Below are 13,360 nucleotides of genomic sequence, written 5' to 3' on the forward strand. Positions count from 1 at the left end.
AATGCATATAAAATGAAAGCATTCTTAACAATATGTACCACCCAAAGAAAGCCTAATTGGTGGCAAAAAGACAAGATATAGATCTGTAACGATTGGTGTAGCAAGTCTGGTTATTGTGTGATCTGCAGTATCACCAATAAATCAGACACTATACCTGATTATATGGTGATCTGCAGAATCACCAATAATGCAAGTATAGCTAACAAGGTAATAGCAAGTGTACAGTGCTTGGTGCAACAGTAATACTGATAGTTTTGGCAGAACCTCACCAGATGAGCTGGTGGGTACTATCAGTAATGAACCTCACCAGTGACAAGGGCTCACTGGTGAGTGGAGTGTTCAGACAGGAGGGTACAGTACAAAATCGGCAGGCAGAAGGATAGAGATTTTTCAGGCAGAGTCGGCAACAGGATCAGATGGGCAAAAGTACAGAATCGTTTAGCGTAAGAGTCGTCAGAAGAGAGCCAGAGTCATACACAGATAATCAAGCAATAATAACAGTAGTAATAATAAGTCCTAGTCTTGTGTGAAATCCCTGGTTTCCTCCCAGATCAAAGCACACCGGAACTATCTAAGGTCTGAGTGCTCACACGAAGCATTCGCAACAGCAGACAGTTTGCAAGTGATTCACAGAGGCTTAAGAAGCGGAGGAGAACCCTCGGCCACGCCCATCAGCCAATCAGAACTGCCGAGAGTCTCCTCTGACATCAGCCAACTGGCAGGTCAGCTGACGCGCCTCCTCCCCGCATAAAGGTCCTGTCTGTGCGCGCGCGACAAAGCCACCCTATGAGCCACTGACAATCCCCTCCTCGGCGTGCTAGACGCCGTAGGGACAGGAGAAACGCCCGCCGGAAACCGAAGCAGCTGCGGGGGCATCCTGACTGCCCGCAACTGCATCTTCACAGAATGTTACAAGATCGTTTTGTTGTGATAAGTAGTGATAAAGTTACTGGTGAATGAAAGGGAGGAGCGTTGAAATGTGAAAATTGCTCTGGTCCGTAAGGGGAAAAAACCCTTGGGGTGAAGTTGTTAAAGTGAATCCCCAAGATTTTATGAAACTCTACCCCCATCATTTTTATCATGGAGAGGGTGATCAATATGGCTCATGTGGCTCTTCATAGTATGAAACCGGCCTCAATAGAAGTCTACAGGGCACAGAGGCTGTGACTAGAGTAAGTTAACACTACCTGCTGGGGTTTCAGATCAGCAGAATTTCAGAACAAGTTTCCAAATTCGAATATGCTGAATGCACCAACAATAGTTATAAAGTTTTTTAGCATCCTTTTTTGTTTTAGCACACTAGTATTATTTAAGTTTTTGTAGGTGAGGTATTACAACTCCACACTCCTAAAAAAACTTCCACATACATTTCTGAACCTCTTCTGAGATATCTTAAAGAACCACTATCACAAATTAATGTCATTTTAATAAAGCCCTAATCAAAATTGGCAGCATTTCAGTATATTTACATTTTTTTATACAGTAGAATATCGTTATAGTAAACGTTGATATAGTGAACCTCAGGATATAGTAAACTCAGTCCTCAGGTCCCAGCAAATGCGTCTGTATAAATATGCACTGTATGATCAATTCTGATCCAGTAAACTTCTGATATAGTTAACTACTTTTCCTGGTCCCTTGGAGTTTACTATAAAGGGATTCTACTGTATTAGGAATACTGATCTATAAAAAAAATAATGTATGATGTGTTTACTATAGTGATGTATACACATCACTAAAGTAAATATGCACCATATGCATGATAGGCATCAGTGGTGCTCAGCAGAGCTCGAATATTCGAGTAGCTCGAATATTCGAGCTCTTTTCCAGCTATTCGAGCTCGGTATTCGAGCTCCGAATAGCTGCAGCTATTCGAATGGGCTATTCGAGTAAACGCGAATAGCCCATTCACTATTCGAGCTATTCGAGCAAACGGCGCTATTCGAGCTCGAATACAGAGCTCGAATAGCGTCATAGCCCAGATTGATGTCCTTAGAGCCAATCAGAGGGCTCCCAGGCCCTCTGACGGCAGCCAATCACAGAGGGGGACCCTGGCCAGCCCCTACCCTATAAATAGCGGCCGCCATGTTCCGTTTCTCCGTCCTTGCCTGAGACTTGCATAGAGAGAGAGTTGCTCCTTTGTGCTTTGGCTTAGCAAGAGCTCTATTGTGGTCATTTACCTAGCGTTTTTGCTCACATACACCTCCTATACACACCTATATTGTTGTTAGTTAGATAGACATTGTATTTTAGTTAGTAGCTTTTGTGTTACATAGAGAGAGACTCAGACAGCTGCTGCAGGCTTACAGCTTTAGGCCTCAGGGCCTTGCCTGTGTGGGCAGCTGTCCTCCTGTCCTCTGTTAGTTTATTTCTCATTAGTATTTAGACACCATTAGACAGTATTAGATAGTATTAGACAGTATTTCTGCTGTCCTTTACTACTTAGTGATTGTATTTTGTATTGTAGTTATATACTGTAACTGTACTAGTCTAGGACACTCACTGACTGTCACTGTTCATAGGCTAGCTCCTGCGTGTGCTTGCACTCACTGTCTGTGTACACACACTCTATTTCCTTCTGAATAGTTATATACTGTAACTGTACTAGGACACTCACTGACTGTCACTGTTCATAGGCTAGCTCCTGCGTGTGCTTGCACTCACTGTCTGTGTACACACACTCTATTTCCTTCTGAATAGTTATATACTGTAACTGTACTAGGACACTCACTGTCACTGTTCATAGGCTACTAGCTCCTGCGTGTGTGTGTGCACTCACTGTCTGTGTACTGTACACACACTCTATTTCCTTCTGAATAGTTATATACTGTAACTGTACTAGGACACTCACTGACTGTCACTGTTCATAGGCTAGCTCCTGCGTGTGCTTGCACTCACTGTCTGTGTACACACACTCTATTTCCTTCTGAATAGTTATATACTGTAACTGTACTAGGACACTCACTGTCACTGTTCATAGGCTACTAGCTCCTGCGTGTGTGTGTGCACTCACTGTCTGTGTACTGTACACACACTCTATTTCCTTCTGAATAGTTATATACTGTAACTGTACTAGGACACTCACTGACTGTCACTGTTCATAGGCTAGCTCCTGCGTGTGCTTGCACTCACTGTCTGTGTACACACACTCTATTTCCTTCTGAATAGTTATATACTGTAACTGTACTAGGACACTCACTGTCACTGTTCATAGGCTACTAGCTCCTGCGTGTGTGTGTGCACTCACTGTCTGTGTACTGTACACACACTCTATTTCCTTCTGAATAGTTATATACTGTAACTGTACTAGGACACTCACTGACTGTCACTGTTCATAGGCTAGCTCCTGCGTGTGCTTGCACTCACTGTCTGTGTACACACACTCTATTTCCTTCTGAATAGTTATATACTGTAACTGTACTAGGACACTCACTGTCACTGTTCATAGGCTACTAGCTCCTGCGTGTGTGTGTGCACTCACTGTCTGTGTCCTGTACACACACTCTATTTCCTTCTGATTACTGATTGATTATTGTAAATTCTACTTCCTGACAGTTACTACTTACTTACTGTAGTAGGGACACTCACTCAGTCACTGTTCATAGGCTAGCTCCTGCACGTGTGTGCGCGTGCGTGCACTCACTGTCTGTAGTGTACACACACTCTATTTCCTTGTGATTACTACTGATTATTGTAACTTCTAGTTGTACTTCCTGACTGTTACTACTTACTTACTGTACTAGGGACACTCACTCACTCTCTGTTCATAGGCCAGCTCCTGCGCGTGTTTGCGCGTGCGTGCACTCACTGTCTGTAGTGTACACACACTCTATTTCCTTGTGATTACTACTGATTATTGTAACTGCTAGTTGTACTTCCTGACTGTTACTACTTACTTACTGTACTAGGGAGTCGGGACACTTACTCAGTCACCTCACCCACCAACCCACTCCATTAAAGTACCCCACTTTTCACCCGCCCTTTTCAAAAACGTTTGTGTTTACGCCCAAAACATCGAAGATGTCTGGAAGTGGCAGCCAGCGCGGTTTGGGCAAGGGGAAGGGCAGCAAGGGAATCAGGAGGAGAGGGAGCAGCATTGTGGCAAGCCGCGGGCGCGGACGCGCCACCATGCACAGTTCCGCAGCAGCAGCAGCAGCAGCGTCAGTGGCTAACATTCCTCCCATAGCCACTGGCCGTGGACGCCTTGGGCGCCGCCCAGCAGGAGCATCTGCAACTCACGCTGCAGAGACACAGCAGCAGCAGCAGCATGTAGCACCTGCTCCGATTTTCCTCCAGCTGGGTCGGAAACGTCCCATTGAGGAAAAGGATGCAGACACTGTGGTGCAACTGATGACGGAGGATGAGCAGCCCGCCATCAGCTCTGCATCCGAGGCCTCCACCTTCACCACCACCACCACCACCCCTGTTCGCAGCAGCCGCCCAGCAGGGCCTGGGGAGGAGGCCAGTTCACCGTCAGTCGCCGACCTGTCACTCAGCACTCTTTTGAGACCAGGCATGACGCGTCAATTGTCTGCTGTTGTTGGCGATTTGGAGGAGGAGATGCTGATGGGCACTTTGGGGGATGAGGGATTGGACAGCAAGACTGTGGCGACAGTCAAGCAGCCCATCCATGCATCAGGAGAGGAGTTTGGGGGGTCATCATCCCAGCAGGACATGTTTCAGGAGGGGGAGGCTGATGATGACACGGTGACAGACAGAGACTGGGTGCCACCACCTCCAGGGGATGTCGTCCTCAGCAGCTCTGAGGAGGAGGAGGAGGATGCGCTTGTGGGCCTTGCAAGGAGGCGCATCATTGCAAGCATTGGCAGCAGTAGGCAGGTCCCACAGCCTGCTGGTGTCTCAGGCTCAGCAGCAGCAGCATCTGCCAGTACCACCACCAGCCGCACCCAAGCCCCCCCCCCCAACCACCACAGGGAGACAGGCAGCAGCGGTTCCATGCCGTAGGGGGTCGTTTTTGTCACCAATCTGGCGTTTTTTCACCATGCCCACAGTGTACAGCAAGTACGCCACTTGCAACCACTGTCAGCGGAAGTTGAGCAGAGGTGCAGACCCCTTAAAGTTCAGCACCAGCTCGCTCATCAACCACCTTGCTGCGAAACATTTCCACCAGCATGAGGAGTTCCAGAGGCTGAAGGCTTCTGGTGCTGGCAGTGGCACCACACCCATCACTGCACAGCCTTCAGCAGCAGCAGCAACAGCAGCCACCCGCCCTCCTGCTCCTCCAGCAGCACCAGCAGGAGTGCGGAAACGCACTGCTCCTCCCCCCTCTGCAACTCCTGCCGCCGACACTGAGGCCTGTTCTGGCAGCCAGTCCTCAGTGGCCTCCTCTGCTGTGTCTGCTGATTCCCGTGCCAGCAAAAGGCCACGCCAGAGCCTTTTGAGCAAGTCCTTCCAGGGGGTGGTTAGGGCTCTGCCTCCCAGCAGCCGTCGCGTGCGGCAGCTGAACGGCTTGATGGCACGGGCCATGTGCTCCCAACTCCTGCCGTACACGCTTGTGCAGGAGGGGAGCGACATGCATGCGCTGCTTGCTTGTGCAGCCCCAGACTGGCAGCTCCCCAGCAGACACTTCTTCGCCCGCAAGGCCATTCCTGCACTGCACCGCTTTGTGATGGCCAATGTGGAGCGAGGGCTGGAGCACGCAGTTGGTGAAAGGGTCCACGTCACCATGGACTCCTGGAGCAGCCGCTTCGGGACAGGCCGCTACCTGTCTTTCACTGTCCACTGGGTCAGCTTGGTGGAAGGGGGTGAGGATGGGAGAGCAGCAGCGGGCACAGCAGCAGCAACACAGTGGGTGGTGCCCCCCCGCAGGGTCAGGGGAACTGCAGCAGGTTCCTCCGATCCTCTGCCATCCTCCGGCACACCTGGCCAAACCCCCCGCCTCAGCAGCAGCGTGAAGGCCCGCCACTGCCAAGCGCTGCTGCACTTGGTCAGCCTTGGGAAGACCAAGCTGACGGCAACCCATGTGTTGGCCAAACTCCAGGAGCAGGAGAGGATTTGGCTGACCCCCAGAGGCCTCAGAGTCGGAGAGGTGGTGGGCGACAATGGGGCCAATCTGGTTGCCGCAATAGACAGGGGAAACCTGACCCACATCCCCTGTCTTGCCCACGTGCTGAACCTGGTGGTGCAAAAGTTCTTGCGCACCTACCAGGGGATGGGCGAACTGCTGGAAACGGCAAGGAACGTTGTGCGTCTATTCCGGCGCTCGGCTGCAGCCTGTGCGAGCCTGGAAGACGTGCAAAAGGAGCTGGAGCTGCCACGCCATCGGCTGATCCTTGACGTTCCGACTCGCTGGAACTCCACCCTGGCGATGTTGGAGCGTCTGGTTGAACAGAAGCACGCTGTCAACCAGTACCTTGCCCTGGCCACTGTTTCCGCCGCTCGGAGAAGGGACAAGACCAGCAACATCCCGTCCATCGTCCCCGATGATGACTGGAGGCACATGCAGCAGGTGTGCTTAGTGCTGGCTCCCTTTCTGCAGGCCACTAACATGGTGAGCAGGGACCATGCTATGGTGTGCGAGTGGGTGCCCCTGGTTTGTCTGCTGAACAGGGCCCTCGATGCTTTGCTGGAACAGGGAGCGGCAGCCTTGGACCAGCAGGAGCGGCAAGCAGCTGCACAGTCCACCTCTGAGGGGGAGAAGGAGGAGGACTTGGTGGAGGTCCCTGACCTTGCTGCTGATGAGGGGGATCAGCACAGCGCAGCTGAGTTGGTGCGGCGGTGGAGAGAGGATGAGGCGGCAGAGGAGGAGGATGAGGAGGACAGCACTGCCGTCGATGTGCCAGCACACGTGGCCCGCCTCTTCCCAATGGCAGCGCACATGCTGGCGTGCCTGCGCAAGGACCCCAGGGTGATCCAGATGAAGCAGAGGGAGGACATCTGGATCAGCATGATGTTGGACCCACGCCTCAAGGGATAGTTGAGCCAGTTCCTGCCGCCTGCAGGAGGAGACCCAGCGCAACAAATAAGGAGCTTGCAGCAGGCCCTTGTTGAGCGCTTGGAGGAAGCCTTCCCCCAGCCTTCCACCCCCACTGTCCAGCAGCCAGCACAGAGGCAGCAGCAGGTGCCTGCATCCAGCAGCAAGCGCCCCACAGACCTGCTGTCTCTCAGCCACGAGCTCTACAGGACTGTAGAGGCTCCGGCAGCAGTGACTAGAGAGGAGGTGCATGATGCAGCAGCATCCTCCTCCGGTCACAGCCAGCGCCTGACCCGCATGGTGGCTGACTACATGGGGTCCTACAGCGGGCTTGACAGCGATGCCACTGTTGATCCCATGGAGTATTGGGTCAAGCGCCTGGAGATCTGGAGCGAGTTGGTGCAGTACGCCCTGGAAGTGCTGTCCTGCCCCCCTTCCAGCGTGCTGTCCGAGCGCTGCTTCAGTGCAGCTGGTGGCGTGGTCACCGAGAAATGCTCACGTCTGTCTCACAAGTCTGTGGACAGACTGACGTTTCTCAAGATGAACCAGGCGTGGGTGGAAGGCGAGTTCCTGGCCCCTGTTGTCGGCGAGAGGGGGACATGAACTGGCTAAGAACCATCGTTAATGTGCCTTACCACCCTTTACCACCTCCTGGCTCCTGCTCACTAAGCCAGCCTGGTTCAGTTTGACTATTACGTCGCCTGCAGCCACACATTTTACACCTACAGTGGGCTGCTGTGTACTGCCCTTCTGCTGTCTGTCTGTGTTTCCCACTGCCAGGGTACACAGAATTACATTCTGCTGCCACTCTGCCACCAGCTATTACGTCAAACAATAGCTATATAGCTGTGTAATTGGTTGTACAAACAAAACCAAAAAACCATTAAAAAAAAAAAAAAAAGGTTTAATTTTTCTGAGGTGCCCGGGTTGAAAACTGTGTTGTCCCAGTTGTGTATTGGACACGATGTGGGCTGCACGACCGCTGTCTGGGACCTCCTGTTGTGTTTATTTACAGCCCTGGTATCACCGCTAGGTACCAGGGCTATTATGTCACGCTGCCTGCCTGCTGCCACACTCACACTACTCCTCCATTCTTCCTGCTGCTGCTGTCTGTCTGTGTTTCCCACTGCCAGGGTACACAGAATTACCTTCTGCTGCCACACTGCCACCAGCTATTACATCAAACAATAGCTGCTCACATTACTCCTCCATTCCTCCTGCTGCTGCTGCTGTCGGTCTGTGTTTCCCACTGCCAGGGTACACAGAATTACATTCTGCTGCCACTCTGCCACCAGCTATTACGTCAAACAATAGCTATATATCTGTGTAATTGGTTGTACAAACAAAACCAAAAAACCATTAAAAAAAAAAAAAGGTTTAATTTTTCTGAGGTGCCCGGGTTGAAAACTGTGTTGTCCCAGTTGTGTATTGGACACGATGTGGGCTGCACGACCGCTGTCTGGGACCTCCTGTTGTGTTTATTTACAGCCCTGGTATCACCGCTAGGTACCAGGGCTATTATGTCACGCTGCCTGCCTGCTGCCACACTCACACTACTCCTCCATTCCTCCTGCTGCTGCTGTCTGTCTGTGTTTCCCCCTGCCAGGGTACACAGAATTACCTTCTGCTGCCACACTGCCACCAGCTATTACGTCAAACAATAGCTGCTCACATTACTCCTCCATTCCTCCTGCTGCTGCTGCTGTCGGTCTGTGTTTCCCACTGCCAGGGTACACAGAATTACATTCTGCTGCCACTCTGCCACCAGCTATTACGTCAAACAATAGCTATATATCTGTGTAATTGGTTGTACAAACAAAACCAAAAAACCATTAAAAAAAAAAAAAAAAAGGTTTAATTTTTCTGAGGTGCCCGGGTTTAAAACTGTGTTGTCCCAGTTGTGTATTGGACACGATGTGGGCTGCACGGCCGCTGTCTGGGACCTCCTGTTGTGTTTATTTACAGCCCTGGTATCACCGCTAGGTACCAGGGCTATTATGTCACGCTGCCTGCCTGCTGCCACACTCACACTACTCCTCCATTCCTCCTGCTGCTGCTGCTGTCGGTCTGTGTTTCCCACTGCCAGGGTACACAGAATTACATTCTGCTGCCACTCTGCCACCAGCTATTACGTCAAACAATAGCTATATATCTGTGTAATTGGTTGTACAAACAAAACCAAAAAACCATTTAAAAAAAAAAAAAAGGTTTAATTTTTCTGAGGTGCCCGGGTTGAAAACTGTGTTGTCCCAGTTGTGTATTGGACACGATGTGGGCTGCACGACCACTGTCTGGGACCTCCTGTTGTGTTTATTTACAGCCCTGGTATCACCGCTAGGTACCAGGGCTATTATGTCACGCTGCCTGCCTCATTGACTGCCTGCTGCCACACACTCATCCTCCTCCTCCTGCTGCTGAATTTACCTCCTGCTGTCTGTGTGTTTCCACTGCCAGGGAGCACATACAATGGCGCTTCAAACATGTGTGCGCCACCAGCTATTTGTTACGCTCAAAAATAGCTGCATTTCTGTAAAAAAAAAATTAAAAAGAGAAATAAGTGAAGAAGAAGACGATATAGAAGAAGATGAAGAAGAAGAAGATGATGAAGAAGATGATGAAGAAGAAGATGAAGAAGAAGAAGAAGAAGGAGAAGAAGGAGAAGAAGAAGAAGAAGATGATGAAGAAGAAGAAGAAGATGATGAAGAAGAAGAAGATGAAGAAGATGCAGAAGAAGATGCAGAAGAAGATGAAGAAGAAGATGAAGAAGAAGATGAAGAAGAAGATGAAGAAGATGATGAAGAAGAAGAAGATGAAGAAGAAGATGAAGAAGAAGAAGATGATGATGAAGAAGATGATGAAGAAGAAGAAGATGAAGAAGAAGATGAAGAAGAAGAAGATGATGATGAAGAAGATGAAGAAGAAGAAGATGAAGAAGAAGAAGATGAAGATGAAGAAGAAGAAGAAGAAGACAATATAGAAGAAGAAGAAGATATAGAAGAAGAAGATATAGAAGAAGAAGAAGATAGAAGATATAGAAGAAGAAGATATAGAAGAAGAAGAAGATAGAAGATAAAGAAGAAGAAGAAGAAGAAGAAGAAGAAGAAGTATATACAGTACTGAACAAAATTCTGGACACAACTTCTCTTTTCACCTTTTTTTTTTTAAAGGAACATCCCCACATAATCACTTGCTGTTGTTACTTGGAAAAAAAGATGTTTCTTGCATCATTCACCCTCAAAACAAGTGTCGGAAGCTATTTAAGGCCAATTCGAATAGTCAGCTCGAATAATGAGCTTGAATACCGACTCGAATAGTGAGCTCGAAGTCCGAGGTCGAATCGAATAGTAAAAATTATTTGACTCGAATATTCGACTGACCTCGAATAATTTACTATTCGAATTCAACCAAACTCGAATTTTAAAAAGGGGTATTTGAGCACCACTGATAGGCATGTATAGTGCATAAGAGGGAGTAGGGTTGCAGTTGCAGGATAAACAGAATTGTTGAGTTCTATAAACTTATATTTCAGTGCTGTTTAAAAGCCTGGTACACACTTTTAATAATGATTGGCCAATCACTGACCAATTTTACCATCTCTATGTAGTATCAGAATCCTTTATTTCGCCAAGCTTGACTGGGTCATGTTCGGAATTGGGTTTAGCACATACATAGCTCAGCATACTTTATATAAAAATACATACACACAATGTACAGTACAATAACAGTACTATGGGGGCAAACACTGTGAGGGAGTAGTGACTCATAGAAGCAGAAGTACAGTGAAAGCACAGTGCCTCCCAGGGTTGTCCATGTCAGCACTCGACTTTGAACCTAAGGAGGGAGGGGGACACTTGTGGGCGGGGCATGTGGATGGAGTTGAAGAGGTTGAGGGTAAGAAGGAGTTCTTGTGTCTCGCAGTCCTGGTGTAGTGTTAAGCTGCGTAAACACCTGGCGATTTTCCCAATGACTAGTGATTTTCAAATGACATCGCAAGGTGGGTACAGGCGCACGGTCGCGAATATCGCCTAGCGTCATGCCGATGACAACGGACCGTCATTGCAGATCTGATCTTTGATATCCCTGACGACACAGCGCAAAGTACTGCAATCGCGGAAGTCTCGCACACGCCGCCGTGTAGGTCACATGACCTTGTGCTTTAACCCGTCGACAGGAAGAGGCGTCGCTGACGACCGTCGTCAAGGGGACATCGGGGGAGCCGTCCGACGGTGAGTACGAAGCTTAAGGGTCTACCTACACAATCTGGTGATAGTATTCAATATCTGTTGACCCTTATACTACACAGAGGTGGTGGTAAAATGGTCAGGGAATAGTTAATCATAATTGTGTGTGTATCAGGCTTAAAGTAAACACAAGGTGGCGTGGGGGCAGATGGGACACAGACGCATGTTCCCTGATCCATGACATTCCTCTGTGCCTCCTATGCGCTGCTCTCTGTCCCCCCTGCACCATGCTGTGACCTCCCCCCCACTTGAAACTGATGACAAGGACTGGTATGGAAGGGGTGTCTCGACACCTTGGAGAAAAGACACAGGAAACACAAAAAGGACGGGAGCCCAATACCGTAATACGTTTTAGTATAAGGTCTATAAGTGGTATAATGAAAACTACTCACAAAGGCAGGTTGCAGAGGGGCAACTGACCGCAAGAAGCAGGTGGAGACCATACACCTGACTCCACTCGGGTTGGTCCAGCCGGAGCTGGTGGCGGTCGCTCTCTTAGGAAAATCAACAGGTGTCCCCTGTGGTGTGAACCACATGCAGTCTGTCTGAACCCCTCCAACAGGATATGTCGGGGGGTATATAAGCACAATATAGGTGGAAGAGGCGCCCTGGTGTGTATAAAATTCTTTAAACACAAATAAAAACGATAGAAAGGGAGGTAGCTTACCTCAAATAACAAAATCTTTGTAACAACAAAATATTTTTATTATTAAGCACAGGCAACATGTTTCACGAGTCTAAGCCCGCTTCCTCAGGCCAATAACAGTGCCAAATGGAAAAACCTCATTAGCATAGGGATCCTCTAGAGCAGTGTTCCCCAACCCTGCCCTCAAGGCCCACCAACAGTGCATGTTTTGTCGAAATTCACAGAGGTAGTTAATCAGCTCTGCTGAGACACAAATTACCTCACCTGTGCATGGTTGTGGGTTTCTGCAAAATGTTCTGTTGGTGGGCCCTGAGGACAGGGTTGGGGAACCCTGCTCTAGAGGATAGAATCTATCTTTTTACCTATGCTAAACAAGGTGTCTTCAGACACCATTGCCACAAGCAGTGAACAATGAGCTGATAAGTAAAGAGCATTCAGCTCTATGAGGCTGTTTCACACTTTCAGCATTATTTTTTTCCAAATGTTTTTTATTTTTCAGAAAATGTTGTTGGTCAGTAACCAAGATAACTTACATACAGGTTATTGTTTCACCTCTATGAGCATTTTAAAGTGTGTCTTTTTTTTTTCATCGCTAGCGTTATGAAAAGCACTGTAACAGTGTTAGTGTAATGAAATCCTATGTGAGTGTTCTCACATCAGCGACAAGCTTTTTTTCCATTCATATGATTCTGCACCATTTTCTCTGTGATTGCGCTTCAATGCAATTTATAGGAAAAATTGCAAATCTCTTTGAACATCAATTTTTTTTCAAGCAAATTTGCTTTAAAAGTAATTCAATTCCAGGTCAAAGAGTGCACTGCCTGTTTGTCTGCACACACAAAATAAAACAATCACAAAACAAAAATGCATTAAAAATTGCTTGCAAAAAAAAAAAATGCTCTAAAATGCCAGGAATCGTTGAAGAAAAATCATTTACAAAGGCTAGTGATTGCACTTGTGATTTGTAGTGTGAACAAGGCCTGACTGTCACACAAAAAAGCAGCAGCCATGCATAATACAATGCTCCTTTTCTTAAATCTGTGATATTGATCCTTTAAATAGGTGAGATCCTGATTACATCATCATCCTAGCAGCACCACTCTATATTAACAGCAAGAATAATAGGGTGGGCTAATGCTTCCTCCTGCAGTAAGGGCTTGTTCACACTAAGGGCGTTTTCACTTTTTTATTTGTAAGCGCCGGCGATTTTCAAAATCACCCTAAAAGCGCTTGTGCAATGATTCCCTATGAGAGTGTTCACATCTGAGCGGTTCGATTCCGATCCGCTCACCAAAGCACTGCCTGTATCATTTTTGGGGTGTTTTCTCTCAATGGCAGGTATAGGGAAATCACCAAACTCTTGAAAAAGCACTTTGTATAGTGATTTTTCCTCCACGCTTTTAAGAATAAATACATCGTATTTATTCTTTTCCAGGTCAAAGAGTTCACTTCCTGACTTGCGTCAGGAAGTGAAAAAACAAATCCCTCTGCAAAATTGCTCAGAAATTTACAAAAATCGTAGCGCGCAGGTAAGCGCCG

The sequence above is a fragment of the Hyperolius riggenbachi genome, chromosome 7 (genome assembly GCF_040937935.1).
Source record: "Hyperolius riggenbachi isolate aHypRig1 chromosome 7, aHypRig1.pri, whole genome shotgun sequence".
Lineage (NCBI taxonomy): Eukaryota > Metazoa > Chordata > Amphibia > Anura > Hyperoliidae > Hyperolius > Hyperolius riggenbachi.